Source organism: Pristiophorus japonicus, chromosome 3, assembly GCF_044704955.1.
Source record: "Pristiophorus japonicus isolate sPriJap1 chromosome 3, sPriJap1.hap1, whole genome shotgun sequence".
Taxonomy (NCBI): Eukaryota; Metazoa; Chordata; class Chondrichthyes; family Pristiophoridae; genus Pristiophorus; species Pristiophorus japonicus.
In genome coordinates, this window is record NC_091979.1 from 19,144,455 (window position 1) to 19,158,469 (window position 14,015).

General features: G+C 52.9%; 1 protein-coding gene across 1 annotated transcript in view; it reads left to right on the forward strand.

The window, feature by feature from the left end:
* LOC139253661 (protein Wnt-10a-like) overlaps positions 1–14,015 on the forward strand; it is a 100,868-nt gene that overhangs the window by 49,374 nt on the left and 37,479 nt on the right. The window lies entirely within an intron of this gene.

Here is a 14,015-nt window from a genome sequence, read left to right on the forward strand (position 1 = left end):
GTAAATCTGTGGAATTCGCTCCCTCAGAGAGCTGTGGAAGCTGGGACATTGAATAAATTTTAGACAGAAATAGACAGTTTCTTAAATGATAAGGGGATAAGGAGTTATGGGGAACGGGCAGGGAAGTGGAGCTGAGTCCATGATCAGATCAGCCATGATCTTATTGAATGGTGGAGCAGGCTCAAGGGGCCGTATGGCCTACTCCTGTTCCTATTTCTTATGTTCTTATGTCCTTATGTTCTAATAGTGAATGTTAAGATCATAAGAACATAAGAAATAGGAGCAGGTGTCGGCCATTTGGCCCCTCGAGCCTGCTCCGCCATTCAGTAAGATCATAGCTGATCTGATCATGGACTCAGCTCCACTTCCCTGCCCGCTCCCCATAACCCTTTACTCCCTTATCGCTCAAAAATCTGTCTATCTCCACCTTAAATATATTCAATGACCCAGCTTCCACAGCTCTCTGGGGCTGAGAATTCCACAAATTCCTCCTCATCTCAGTTTTAAATGGGCGGCCCCTTATTCTAAAACTATGTCCCCTAGTTTTAGTTTCCCCTTTGAGTGAAAATATCCTCTCTGCATCCAACTTGTCAAGCCCCCTCATTATCTTATAAGATCACCTCTCATTCTTTTGAACTCCAATGAGCATAGGCCCAAACTACTCAACCTATCTTCATAAGTCAACCCCCACATCTCCAGAATCAACCGAGTGAACCTTCTCTGAACAGCCTCCAATGCAAGTATATCCTTCCTTAAATATGGAGACCAAAACTGTACACAGTACTCCAGGTGTGGCCTCACCAATACTTGTACAGTTGTAGCAGGACTTCTCTGCTTTTATACTCTATCCCCCTTGTGTTATAATGGCATAGAACCAAGGAGCCGCACAGGTGTACAATACAGAAGCAGGCCATTTGGCCCATTGGGTCAATGGTCGATGGTGCATAGGTTTTAGGGAGTCAGGAGGTGAGACACTCACTGCAGAATACCCGCTCTTTACTGGAGCAATCTAAAACTAATCCCACAGCCCCGTGCTCTCCCTATAAAGACCTGCATTTATATAGCGCCTTTCATGGCCACCAGACGTCTCAAAGAGCTTTACAGCCAATGAAGTACTTTTGGGAGAGTAGTCACTGTTGTAATGTAGGAAATGCGGCAGCCAATTTGAGCACAAGCAAGCTCCCACAGACAGCAGTGTGATAATGACCAGATACTCTGTTTTAGTGACGTTGATTGAGGGATAAATATTGGACAACGGGGATAACTCCCCTGGTCTTCTTTGAAATAGTGCCCATGGGATCTTTTAATTCCACTTGAGAGGGCAGACAGGGCCTCAGTTTAACATCTCATCCGAAAGACAGCAACTCCGACAGTATAGCACTCCCTCAGCACTCCTGCTTCTACTTCTTATGTTCTTATAATTCTCCATTCCAGGCAGCATCCTAGTAAATCTCATCTACCCCTCTCTAGTGCAATCATGGTCCTTCCTATAATACGGCGACCAGAACTGTATGCAGAACTCCAGCTGTGGCCTAACCAGAGTATTATACAATTTAAGCATAATCTCCCTGCTCTTTATTCTATGCCTTGGCCAATAAAGGCAAGCATGCCGTATGCCTTCTTAACCACCTTATCCACCTGGCCTGCTACCTTCAGGGATCTGTGGACAAGCACTCCAAGGTCCCTTTGTTCATCTACACTATTAAGTGGCCTACCACTTAATGTGTATACCCTTTCCTTATTAGACCTCCCAAAGTGCATTATCTCACACTTCTCTGAATTAAATTCCATTTGCCACTGCTCTGCCCACCTGACCAGTAGATTGATATCCTCCTGCAGCCCATGACTTTCCACTTCATTATCAACTACACAGCCAATTTTAGTGTCATCTGCAAACTTCTTAATCATACTCCCTATATTCAAATCTAAATCGTTGACATATGCCAAAAAAGCAAGGGACCCAGTTCTGAGCCCTGCAGAACCCCACTGGAAACATCCTTCCAGTCACAAAAACATTCTTCAACCATTATCCTTTCTACCTCTAAGCCATGTTCCTGGAGTGGGACTTGAACCCACAACCATCGAATCTGAAAGGTGAGAGTGCTACCCACTGAGCCACAGCTGACACTATAACTCTATATCTCCCTTGCCTTCAAATAGTCGTCTCAAATGCTCTATGTTGTTGGAGAGATGGGCAGAGTTAGTGCCTTCATCACTCTCATTACTGTGGGAACAGCAGGATAGTGGTTATGTTACTGGGATATTAATCCAGAGGCCTGGACTAATAATCTGAATAGACATGAGTTGAAATCCCACCACAGCAGCTGGGGAATTTAAATTCAGTTAAATAAAAAAAACTGTAAGAAAAAGCTGGTATCAGTAATGGTGGCCATGAAACTACTGGATTGTCGTTAAAAACCCATTGGGTTCATGAATGGCCTTCAGGGAAAGAAACCTGCCGTCTTTACCTCAGTTGTACCAAACTGCTGTGATAAAGTCAGCACTGTGGGAGGACCTTCACCACACGGACTGCAGCGGTTCAAGAAGACGGCTCACCGCCACCTTCTCGAGGGCAATTAGGGATGGGCAATAAATGCCGGCCTTAGCCGGTGACGTCCACATCACAGGAGTGAATATAAAAAAAACTACCCCTCACAAGTATTTCAGCTCAATAGTTTCGAAGCTTGCTTAAGTACAGACATGGTTTATATGTGAATGCTAAAATACATAGAATGTACAGCATCGTAACAGGCTCTTCGGCCCAACATGTCCATGCCTCCATTTATGCTCCAATTGAGCCTCCTCTCATCCTATTCTATCAATTGGTCCTTCTATTCATAAGAACATAAGAACATAAGAAATAGGAGCAGGAATAGGCCATACGGTCCCCCGAGCCCGCTCCCCATAACCGCTTATTCCCTTATCGGTTAAGAAACTGTCTGTCTCTGTCTTAAATTTATTCAATGTCCCGGCTTCCACAGCTCTCTGAGGCAGCAAATTCCACAGATTAACAACCCTCTGAGAGAAGAAATTCCTCCTCATCTCAGTTTTAAATGGGCGGCCCCTTATTCTAAGATTATGCCCTCTAGTTCTACTCTCCCCTATCAGTGGAAACATCCTCTCTGCATCCACCTTGTTAAGCCCCCTCATAATCTTCTACGTTTCGATAAGATCACCTCTCATTCTTCTGAATTCCAATGAGTTGAGGCCCAAACTACTCAACCTTTCCTCATAAGTCAACCCCCTCGTCTCCGGTATCAACCGAGTGAACCTTTTCTGAACTGCCTCCAAAGGCAAGTATATCTTTTCGTAAATATGGAAACCAAAACTGCACGCAGTATTCCAGGTGTGGCCTCACCAAGCGTCGATGCTATTCGCGTCAACCACAACTTGCATGACAAATTATTTAGTTTATTACGATTGCCTTAGCCTCTGGGTGTTGGTGAGACCACACCTGGAGTACTGCGCACAGATTTGGTCTCCGTATTTAAGGGAGGCTGTTCAGAGAAGGTTCACTCGGTTGATTCTGGAGATGAGGGGTTTGACTTATGAAGATAGGTTGAGTAGGTTGGGCCTCTACTCATTGGAGTTCAGAAGGATGAGAGGTGATATTTGAAACTTAGAAGGTAATGAGGGGGCTCGACAAGGTGGATGCAGAGAGGATATTTCCACTCATAGGGGAAACTAAAACTAGGGGACAAAGTCTTAGAATAAGGAGTCGTCCATTTAAAACTGAGATGAGGAGATGTAAATCTGTGGAATTCCCAGAGAGCTGTGGAGGCTGGGTCATTGAATATATTTAAGGCGGAGATAGACAGATGTTTGAGAGATAAGGGAGTAAAGGGTTATGGGGAGCGGGCAGGGAAGTGGAGCTGAGTCCATGATCAGATCAGTCATGATCTTATTGAGTGGCGGAGCAGGCTCGAGGGGACAAATGGCCGACTCCTGCTCCTATTCCTTATGTTCTTAACCCTGTCCACGGAAAAGCTGGAAGCTGAGAAACAGCGTTGAATGAAGACCTGCAGCTCATGGAGAGATTTTGAAGGAGCGTTCAAAATGGAAGTCGATGGAGATTTAGAGGCCTGCGCCTCATTAGCATGGTGCGGGTGTCATCGGACACCCCACTGAAGCTCGATTGTACTGGAAGGCAGGTGGTGGTGCGGGGCGGGTGGGGGGGGGGCACTGGGGGGGGGGAAATCAGCAGGCTCCCACGCTGAGCTGACGGACAGTTCAAGCCTGAGGGGGAATGAGGGAAGTTAGGTGTTTAGGCGACACTGAAAGAGGGGGGCTTCTCGAATGGATGGCGTGAAGAGGTGGGGGCAGTTTGGGTGTTTAGGCGACACTGGGAGAGAGGGGCCTCTCAAACAGGTGGGGTGGGGGGGGGGGTAAGTTGGGGTTTTTAGGCGAGACTGGGGAGTGGGGGGTCTCTCAAACGGACGAGGCAGCGGTGCCAGGTTTGGTGTTTAGGCGATAGTGGAAAATGGGGGAGCATGTCAAATGGGCGAGGTGGGGGGGGCGGGCCAGGTTGGGTGTTTAGGCGGTACTGGGAAAGGGGGGGGGGCATGTCGAACGGGCATAGGGTGGGGGGGGCAGGCCAGGTTGGGTGTTTAGGTACAGGGAGAGGGGGGCCTCTCAAACAGTGGTGGGGTGGGGGTATTGGGTATGAAGGCAATCCTGTTGGAGGGGGCCTAGCGAAGGGGCAGGCGTGGAGGCGGGAGGGGCGTGGTTGAGTGACTCCAGGGATGGGGGTCTCTCGATCGGGCCTGCAGGAACACGGACCTTCTGTGGGGGAGGGCTCCTTTAAGGAGGCCGCTTAGTGCCTGGGCGGAGTGTGCCCGACACAATGTCTGCCGATGTAGGACCTGGATTTTCATATTTCAACAGCCTCCTGATTGTTTCAGATGGGTGGGCACTCCGCCCACACACAGGCCCACGAGGCAGGCCTTAGGCATCAGTGGGGCAGTTGAGGAGGCCACCTTCCCCACCCCCTCTCTCTATCCCCCCTCCCCCCACCCCCTCTCTCTATTCCCCCTCCCACCACCCCCTCTCTCTATTCCCCTCCCCCCACCCCCTCTCTCTATCCCCCTCCCCCTTCCCCCACCCCCTCTCTCTATTCCCCCTCCCCCCACCCCTCTCTCTATCCCCCTCCTCCTCCCCCCACCCCCTCTCTCTGTACCGTTCCCCTCCCCCCACCCCCTCTCTCTATACCCTTCCCCTCCCCCCCACCCCCTCTCTCAATTCCCCCCTCCCCCAACCCCTCTCTCTATTCCCCTCCTCCTCCCCCCCACTCCCTCTCTCTATACCCTTCCCCTCCCCCCCCACCTCTCTCTATACCCTTCCCCTCCCCCACCACCTCTCTCTATCCCCCTCCTCCTCCCCCACCCCCTCTCTATACCCTTCCCCTCCCCCACCACCTATCTCTATCCCCCTCCCCTTCCCCCCACCCCCTCTCTCTATACCCTTCTCCTTCCCCACCACCTCTCTCTATCCCCCTCCCCCTCCCCCCACCACCTCTCTCTATGCCCCTCCTCCTCCCCCACCCTCTCTCTCTATCCCCCCCTCCCCCACCACCTCTCTCTATTCCCCTCCTCCTCCCCCACCACCTCTCTCTATGCCCCTCCTCCTCCCCCACCCCCTCTCTCTATCCCCCCCCTCCCCCCACCACTTCTCTCTATCCCCCTCCCCCTTCCCCCACCACCTCTCTCTATCCCCCTCCTCCTCCCCCCACTCCCTCTCTCTATACCCTTCCCCTCCCCCCACACCCCACTCTCTATCCCCCTCCTCCTCCCCCACCCCTCTCTCTGTACCCTTCCCCTCCCCCCACCACCTCTCTCTATCCCCTCCCCCACCACCTCTCTCTATCCCCCTCCCCCTCCCCCCACCACCTCTCTCTATCTCCCTCCCCCTTCCCAACCACCTCTCTCCATCTTCCCTCCCTCCCCCACCACCTCTCTCTATCCCCCTCCCCTCCCCACCCCCTCTCTCCCATCTCCCTCTCCCTCCCCCACACCCCTTTCTCTATCCACCTCCCCCTCCCCCCAACACCTCTCTCTAACCCCCCCTCCCCCCACACCCTTCTCTCTATCCCCCTCTCCATCCCCCCACACCCCTCTCTCTCTCCCCTCCCCCTCCCCCACCACCTCTCTCTATCCCCCCTCCCCCTCCCCCCACCCACTCTCTCTATCCCCCTCCCCCCAACCCTTCTCTCTATCCCCTCCACCTCCCCCAAACCCCTCTCTCTATTCCCCCACCCCCAACCTCTCTCTCTATCCCCCTCCCACTCCCCCCACCACCTCTCTCTATTCCCCCTCTCCCTCCCCCACACCCCTCTCTCTATCCCCCTCCCCCAACCCCTCTCTCTATACTCTCCCCCTCCCCTCCCACCACCTCTCTCTATCCCCCTCCTCCCCCTCTCACCCCCTCTCTCTCTATACCCTTCCCCTCCCCCCACCACCTTTTCTCTATCCCCCTCCCCCTTCCCCCACCACCTCTCTCTATCCCCCTCCTCCTCCCCCCACTCCTCTCTCTATCCCCTCCTCCTCCCCCCACTCCCTCTCTCTATACCCCTTCCCCTCCCCCACACCCCACTCTCTATCCCCCTCCTCCTCCCCACCCCTCTCTCTGTACTCTTCCCCTCCCCCCACCACCTCTCTCTATCCCCCTCCCCCTCCCCCCCCACCACCTCTCTCTATCCCCCTCCCCCTACCCCCACCACCTCTCTCTATCTCCCTCCCCCTCCCCCACCACCTCTCTTCCATCTTCCTCCCCCTCCCCCACCACCTCTCTCTATCCCCCTCCACCTCCCACCCCCTCTCTCCATCTCCCTCTCCCTTCCCCACACCCCTTTCTCTATCCACCTCCCCCCTCCCCCCAACACCTCTCTCTAACCCCCACCCCCCCTCCCCCCACACCCCTCTCTCTATCCACCTCTCCCTCCCCCACACCCCTCTCTCTATCCCCTCCCCCCTCCCCCCACCACCTCTCTCTCCCCCTCCCCCCCCCCCACCCACTCTCTCTATCCCCCTCCCCCCAACCCTTCTCTCTATCCCCTCCACCTCCCCCCCAACCCCTCTCTCTATTCCCCCTCCCCCAACCTCTCTCTCATCCCCCCTCCCCCTCCCCCCACCACCTCTCTCTATTCCCCTCTCCCCCCCCCACACCCCTCTCTCTCCCCTCCCCCAACCCCTCTCTCTATACCCTCCCCCTCCCCTCCCACCACCTCTCTCTATCCTCCTCCTCCCCCCTCCCAGCCCCCTCTCTCTATACCCTTCCCCTCCCCCCACCAACTCTCTCTATCCCCCTCCTCCTCCCCCCACTCCCCTCTCTATGCCCTCCCCCCCACACCCCTCTCTCTATCCCCCTCCTCCTCCCCACCCCCTCTCCTCTGTACCCTTCCCCTCCCCCCACCACCTCTCTCTATCCCCCTCCCCCCCCCCCACCACCTCTCTCTATCCCCCTCCCTCTCCCCCCACCACCTCTCTCTATCTCCCTCCCCCTCCCCCACCACCTCTCTCCATCTTCCTCCCCCTCCCCACCACCTCTCTCTATCCCCCTCCCCCTCCCCACCCTCTCTCTCCATCTCCCTCTCCCTCCCTCCACCCCTCTCTCTATCCCCCTCCCCCTCCCCCAACACCTCTCTCTAACCCCCCCTCCACCCACACCCCTCTCTCTATTCCCCTCTCCCTCCCCCACACCCCTCTCTCTATCCCCTCCCCCTCCCCCCACCACCTCTCTCTATTCCCCCTCCCCCCTCCCCCCACCCCCTCTCTCTATGCCCCTCCCCCCAACCCTTCTCTCTATCCCCTCCACCTCCCCCCAACCCCTCTCTCTATTCCCCCTCCCCCCACCACCTCTCTCTATTCCCCCTCTCCCTCCCCCACACCCCTCTCTCTATCCCCCTCCCCCAACCCCTCTCTCTATACCCTCCCCCTCCCCTCCCACCACCTCTCTCTATCCCCCTCCTCCCCCTCCCACCCTCTCTCTCTATCCCCCTCCCCCCAACCCCTTTCTCGATCCCCTCCCACTCCCCCCCAACCCCTCTCTCTATTCCCCTCCCCCTCCCCCCACCACCTCTCTCTATTTCCCTCCCCCTCCCCCCACCACCTCTCTCTATTCCCCCTCTCCCTCCCCCACACCCCTCTCTCTATCCCCCTCCCCCAACCCCTCTCTCTATACCCTCCCCCTCCCCTCCCACCACCTCTCTCTATCCCCCTCCCCCTCTCCCCACCCCCTCTCTCTATCCCCCTCCCCCCCAACCCCTTTCTCGATCCCCTCCCGCTCCCCCCCACCCCCTCTCTCTATCCCCCTCCCCCCCAACCCCTTTCTCGATCCCCTCCCGCTCCCCCCCAACCCCTCTCTCTATCCCCTGCCCTACCCCCTCCACACCCCCCCCCTCTCTCTATCCCCCTCCTCCCCCAAGTTCTCAATTGCTGGCCAACCTTGTTTCAGGGGAAATAGTCCCCTCCGTGTTGGAATTGACTGGAGATCATGGGCTCTTGGCAGCCTGAAGCTGCCAGGTATACCTACAATCCATCACTTCCCCTGCACAGTTGCGGCAACAGCGATTGAGGGATGACTGACGGGGGCAGCGGGTGCTGAAGTAGGGGTTGCCAACTCTGGTCGGACATATTCCTGGCGGTGTCATCACATGACCTCCCGCCATTGATTGCCCGACATTACCCTTCTCCTGACGCACCCAGCGCCCACACCTCTCGCAATATCAATAAATAAAGAAGAGAAACAAATATATAAAGCCCCTGTGATTCTTCTCCTGGGTGTTTTGCTGGTAGCAGTGTCCAGGAGACTCCAGGGCAATCCCACAGGGTTGGCGACACTGTGCTGGGCAGGAGAATTCCCGTGGGCAGCGGGCAGGAATGTCCCGCACCCAACACAGTCAGCCCGAGCCCAACGCTGGGCAAATCCACAACATTGGCTGAGTGACAGGAAAGAGAGAGTAGTGGGGAACGCTTGTTTTTCAGACTGCAGGAAGGTATACAGTGGTGTTCCCCAGGGGTTGGTACTCGCACCACTGCTTTTCTTGATCTACATTAATGACTTGGACGTCAGCGTGCAGGGCACTATTTCAAAATCTGCAGATGACACAAAAGTATAGCGAACAGTGAGGAGGATAGTGATAGACTTCAAGAGGACACAGACGGACTGGTGGAATGGGCTGACACGTGGCAGATTAAATTTAACGCAGAAAAGTGTGAAGTGATACATTTTGGTAGAAAGAATGAGGTGTAGAAATTTAAACCAAAGTGTACAATTCTAAAAGGGGTGCATGAACAGAAAGACCTGGGGGATATGTGCACAAATTGTTGAAGGTGGCGGTTAAAAAAGCACACGGGATCCTGGGCTTCATAAATAGAGGCACAGAGTACAAAAGCAAGGAAGTTATGATGACCCTGTATAAAACACTGGTTCGGCCTCAACCGGAGTGTCATGTCCAATTCTGGGCACCGCACTTTAGGAAGGATGTGAAGGCCTTTGAGAGGGCGCGGAAAAGATTTACGAGAATGGTTCCAGGGATGAGGGTCTTCAGTTACGTGGATAGACTGGAGAAGCTGGGGTTGTTCTCCTTGGAGCTGAGAAGGTTGAGAGGAGATTTGGTAGAGGTGAGGCAGAGTAGATAGAGAGAAACTGTTCCCATTGGTGGAAGGGTCGAGAACCTGAGGTCTCAAATTTAAGGTGATTGGCAAAAGAACCAAAGGCGACACGAGGGAAAACGTTTTAACGCAGCGAGTGGAACGCACGGCCTGAGAGGGTGGAGGCAGATTCAATCACGGCTTTCAAAAAGGGAGTTGGATAAGTACCTGAAGGAAAAAAAATTGCAGGGCTACAGGAAAGGGCGGGGGAGTGGGACTAGCTGAGAGTCGGCACGAGCTCGATGGGCTGAATGGCCTCCTTCTGTGCTGTAAACGTTCTATGATTCTATGTTTCTAACAGAAAAATTTTGGAAGAACAAAGAAAACAGCCAATGCATGTTTAAAAATAAACTAAAAGCTGTCTATCTTTCTGTCTATCTATCTATTATCTATCTCTCCATTGCTGATCTATTTGTCCATCTTTCCTTCTTTCTCGCTATCTGTCTATCTGCCCGTTTTTCTTTGCACCTGGTCATCTATATTTCTGCTTTCACTATCTGTCTCCTTTTCTCTTTGACAGTCTGAGTATCTATCTGTCCCTCTTTCTTTTTCTGTCTCTATGCTAAGCTGCTTGTCTTATCTATCGACTACCCTCCATGGGTTAATCAGGTTCTCTTCCCTCACACACCGCTGGTCCACCTTCCATTCCTCCGCTGATCTGTGTGCATGTGCCTCTCTCTCTCTGTTAGTCAGTCTCTCTATCTGATGACCACCCATGTGTTATTGCAATCAACGCTGTTCAGGTACGGCTCACTCGCTCTCCATTGAGCCCAGTGCTGTGCTATGGTTGCTATTGTCAATCGCTCAGCCCGTTCTCTAGTTAGCTGTATCTAGGTGTCAGCCGTGGTTCAGTGGGTAGCACTCTTGCCTCTGAGTCAGAAGGTTGTGGGTTTAGGCACCACTCCAGGGACTTGAGCACACAATCCAGGCTGACACACCCACTGCAGTGCTGAGGGAGCGTGGCATTGTCAGAGGGGGCTGTCTTTCGGCTGAGATGTTAAACTGAGTTGAGTGGATGTACAAGATCCCATGGCACTACTCAAGAAGGAGCAGGGGAGTTCTCCCTGGTGCATTAACCCAATATTTATCCCTCAATCAACACCAGTAAAATCTGGTCATTATCAACCTTCCCCCGAATTTTTTGGCGCCATTCACAACTCTGCACATACACGATTTTTCTATTTAGAAGCTGCCTCAATGGCTGCGTGGGAACTTCAGCACGCTGCGTGGCTTAAAGAGAACATTGGACATTATCATGGTGCTGTTTTTGGGAGCTTGCTGTGCACAAAATGCTTGCTGTGTTGTACATTACAACAGTGACTACATTTCAAAGGAAGTATTCTGTTGGCTGTAAAACACTTTCCTGAGACCGTCAAAGGTTCTATACAAATGCATTTTCTTTTCTTTCCGTATAAGTTTATAAGTATATATGGCTTCGCCCTGCCTTATCTCTGTAATCTCCTTCAGCCCCACAACTGCCCCCCCCCCCCCCACCCCGAGATGTCTGCGTTCCTCAAATTCTTGAGCATCCCTGATTATAATCACTCCACCATTGGTGGCCGTGCCTTCTGTTGCCTAGGCCCCAAGCTCTGGAACTCCCTCCCTAAACCTCTCTACCTCTCTTTCCTCCTTTAAGAAGCGCCTTAAAACCTACCTCTTTGACCAAGCTCTTGGTCACCTGCCCTAATTTCTTCTCATGTGGCACGGTGTCAAATTTATTTGTTTTCTCTTAAAACGCTCGTTTAGGACCTTTCACTACGTTAAAGGCGCTACATAAATGCAAGTACAAAAGCAAAATACTGCGGATGCTGGAATCTGAAATAAAAACAGAAAATGCTGGAAATCTCAGCGGGTCAGGCAGCATCTGTGAAGAGAAACAGCATTAACATTTCAGGTCGATGAGCCTTCGTCACAACTCTTGAGCATCCCTGATTATAATCGCTCAAACATCGGTGGCCGTGCCTTCAGTTGCCTGGGCCCCAAGCTCTGGAACTCCCTGCCTAAACCTCTCTGTTCGAAGGGTCATCGACCTGAAACGCTAACTCTGTTTCTCTCCCTAGATGCTCCCTGACCCGCTGAGTATTTCCAGCATTTTCTGCTTCTATTATATAAATACAAGCTGCTGTTGTGGTTGTTACATAAGAACATAAGAAATAGGAGCAGGAATCGGCCATTCGGCCCCTCGAGCCTGCTCCGCCATTCAATAAGATCATGGCTGATCCGATCCAGGCCTCAACTCCACTTCCCTGCCCGCTCCCCATAACCCGCGACTCCCTTATCGCTCAAAAAATCTATCTCCACCTTAAATATATTCAATGACCCAGCCTCCACAGCTCTCTGGGGCAGAGAATTCCAAAGATTCACGACCCTCTGAGAGAAGAAATTCCTCCTCATCTCTGTTTTAAATGGGTGACCCCTTATTCTGAAACTATGCCCCCTAGTTCTAGATTCCCCCACGAGGGGAAACATCCTCTCTGCATCTACCCTGTCAAGCCCCCCTCAGAATCTTATATGTTTCAATAAGATCACCTCTCATTCTTCTAAACTCCAATGAGTATAGGCCCAACCTGCTCATGAGACCTTGGAGTGCAGGTCCACAGATCACTGAAGGTAGCAGGCCAGATAGATAAGATGGTTAAGAAGGCATACGGAATACTTTATTAGTCGAGGCATGGAATATAAGAGCAAGGAGGTTATGCTTGAACTGTATAAAACACTGGTTAGGCCGCAGCTGGAGTACTGCGTGCAGTTCTGTTCACCACATTACAGGAAAGATGTGATTGCACTGGAGGGAGTACAGAGGAGATTTACAAGAATGTTGCCTGGACTGGAGAATTTTGGCTATGAGGAAAGATTGGAGATGCTGGGTCTGTTTTCTTTGGAACCGCGGAGGCGGAGGGGAGACCTGATTGAGGTGTATAAAATTATGAGGGGCCTGGATAGAGTGGATAGGAAAGACCTGCTGCCCTTAGCAGAGGGGTCAATAACCAGGGGGCATAGATTTAAAGTAATGGATAGGAGATTTAGAGGAGATTTAGAGGGGATTTGAGGGGAAATGTCTTCGCCCAGAGGGTGGTGGGGGTCTGAAAGGGTGGTAGAGGCAGAAACACTCACCACATTTAAAAAGTACTTGGATGTGCACTTGAAGTGCCGTCACCTGCAGGGCTACGGACCAAGAGCTGGAAAGTGGGATTAGGCTGGGTAGCTCTTGGTCGTCCGGCACGGACACGATGGGCCGAAATGGCCTCCTTCCGCGCTGTAAATTTCTGTGATTCGATGATCAGTAACTTGGATTTATATAGCGACTTTAAAGTTGTAAAATGTCCCAAGGCGCTTCACAGGAGCGTAATCAGGCACAATTTGACACGAGCAACATAAGAGGGTATTACCGCATATGAGAGACTAGATTTTAAGGAGGAGAGAGAATTGGAGAGGCGGAGACGGTTGGGAGGGAATTCCAGAGCTCCAGTCCTGTACAGCTGAAGGCACAGCCACCGATGTTGGAGAGATTAAAATCCTCTCCTATTTCTGTCACCTCCCACAACTCTCCGAGATCTCGGCACTTCCCCAAATCTGGCCGATGGCGCATCCCCGATTTTCATCGCCCCACCATTGGCGGCCAGGCCCTACGCACTGGAACTCCCTCTCTCTCTCTCTCTCTCTCTCTTCTCCTGTAAGACCTACAGGGCTACCGACCAAGAGCTGGAATGTCATCATCATCCTCATCATCATCATAGGCAGTCCCTTGGAATCGAGGAAGACTTGCTTCCACTCTTAAAATGAGTTCTCAGGTGGCTGAACAGTCCAACACGAGAACCACAGTCCCTGCCACAGTCCCTGGGGCAGACAGTGGTTGGAGTAAATGGTGGGTGGGGAGTCTGGTTTGCCGCACGCTCCTTCCGCTGCCTGCGCTTGCTTTCTGCATGCTCTCGGCGACGAGACTCGAGGTGTTCAGCACCCTCCGGGATGGACTTCCTCCACTTAGGACGGTCTTTGGCCAGGGACTCCCAGGTGTTGGTGGGGCTGTTGCACTTTATCGGGGAGGCTTTGAGGGTGTCCTTGTAACGTTTTGTCTGCCCACCTTTGGCTCGTTTGCCGTGAAGGAGTTCCGAGTAGAGCGCTTGCTTTGGGAGTCTCGTGTCCGGCATGCGGACAATGTGGCCCGCCCAGCGGAGCTGATCAAGTGTGGTCAGTGCTTCGATGCTGAGGATGTTGGCCTGGTCGAGGACGCTAACATTGGTCCTCCCAGGGGATTTGTAGGATCTTGCGGAGATATCGTTGGTGGTATTTCTCCAGCGACTTGAGGTGTCTACTGTACATGGTCCACGTCTCTGAGTCATACAGGAGGGCGAGTATTACTGCAGCCCT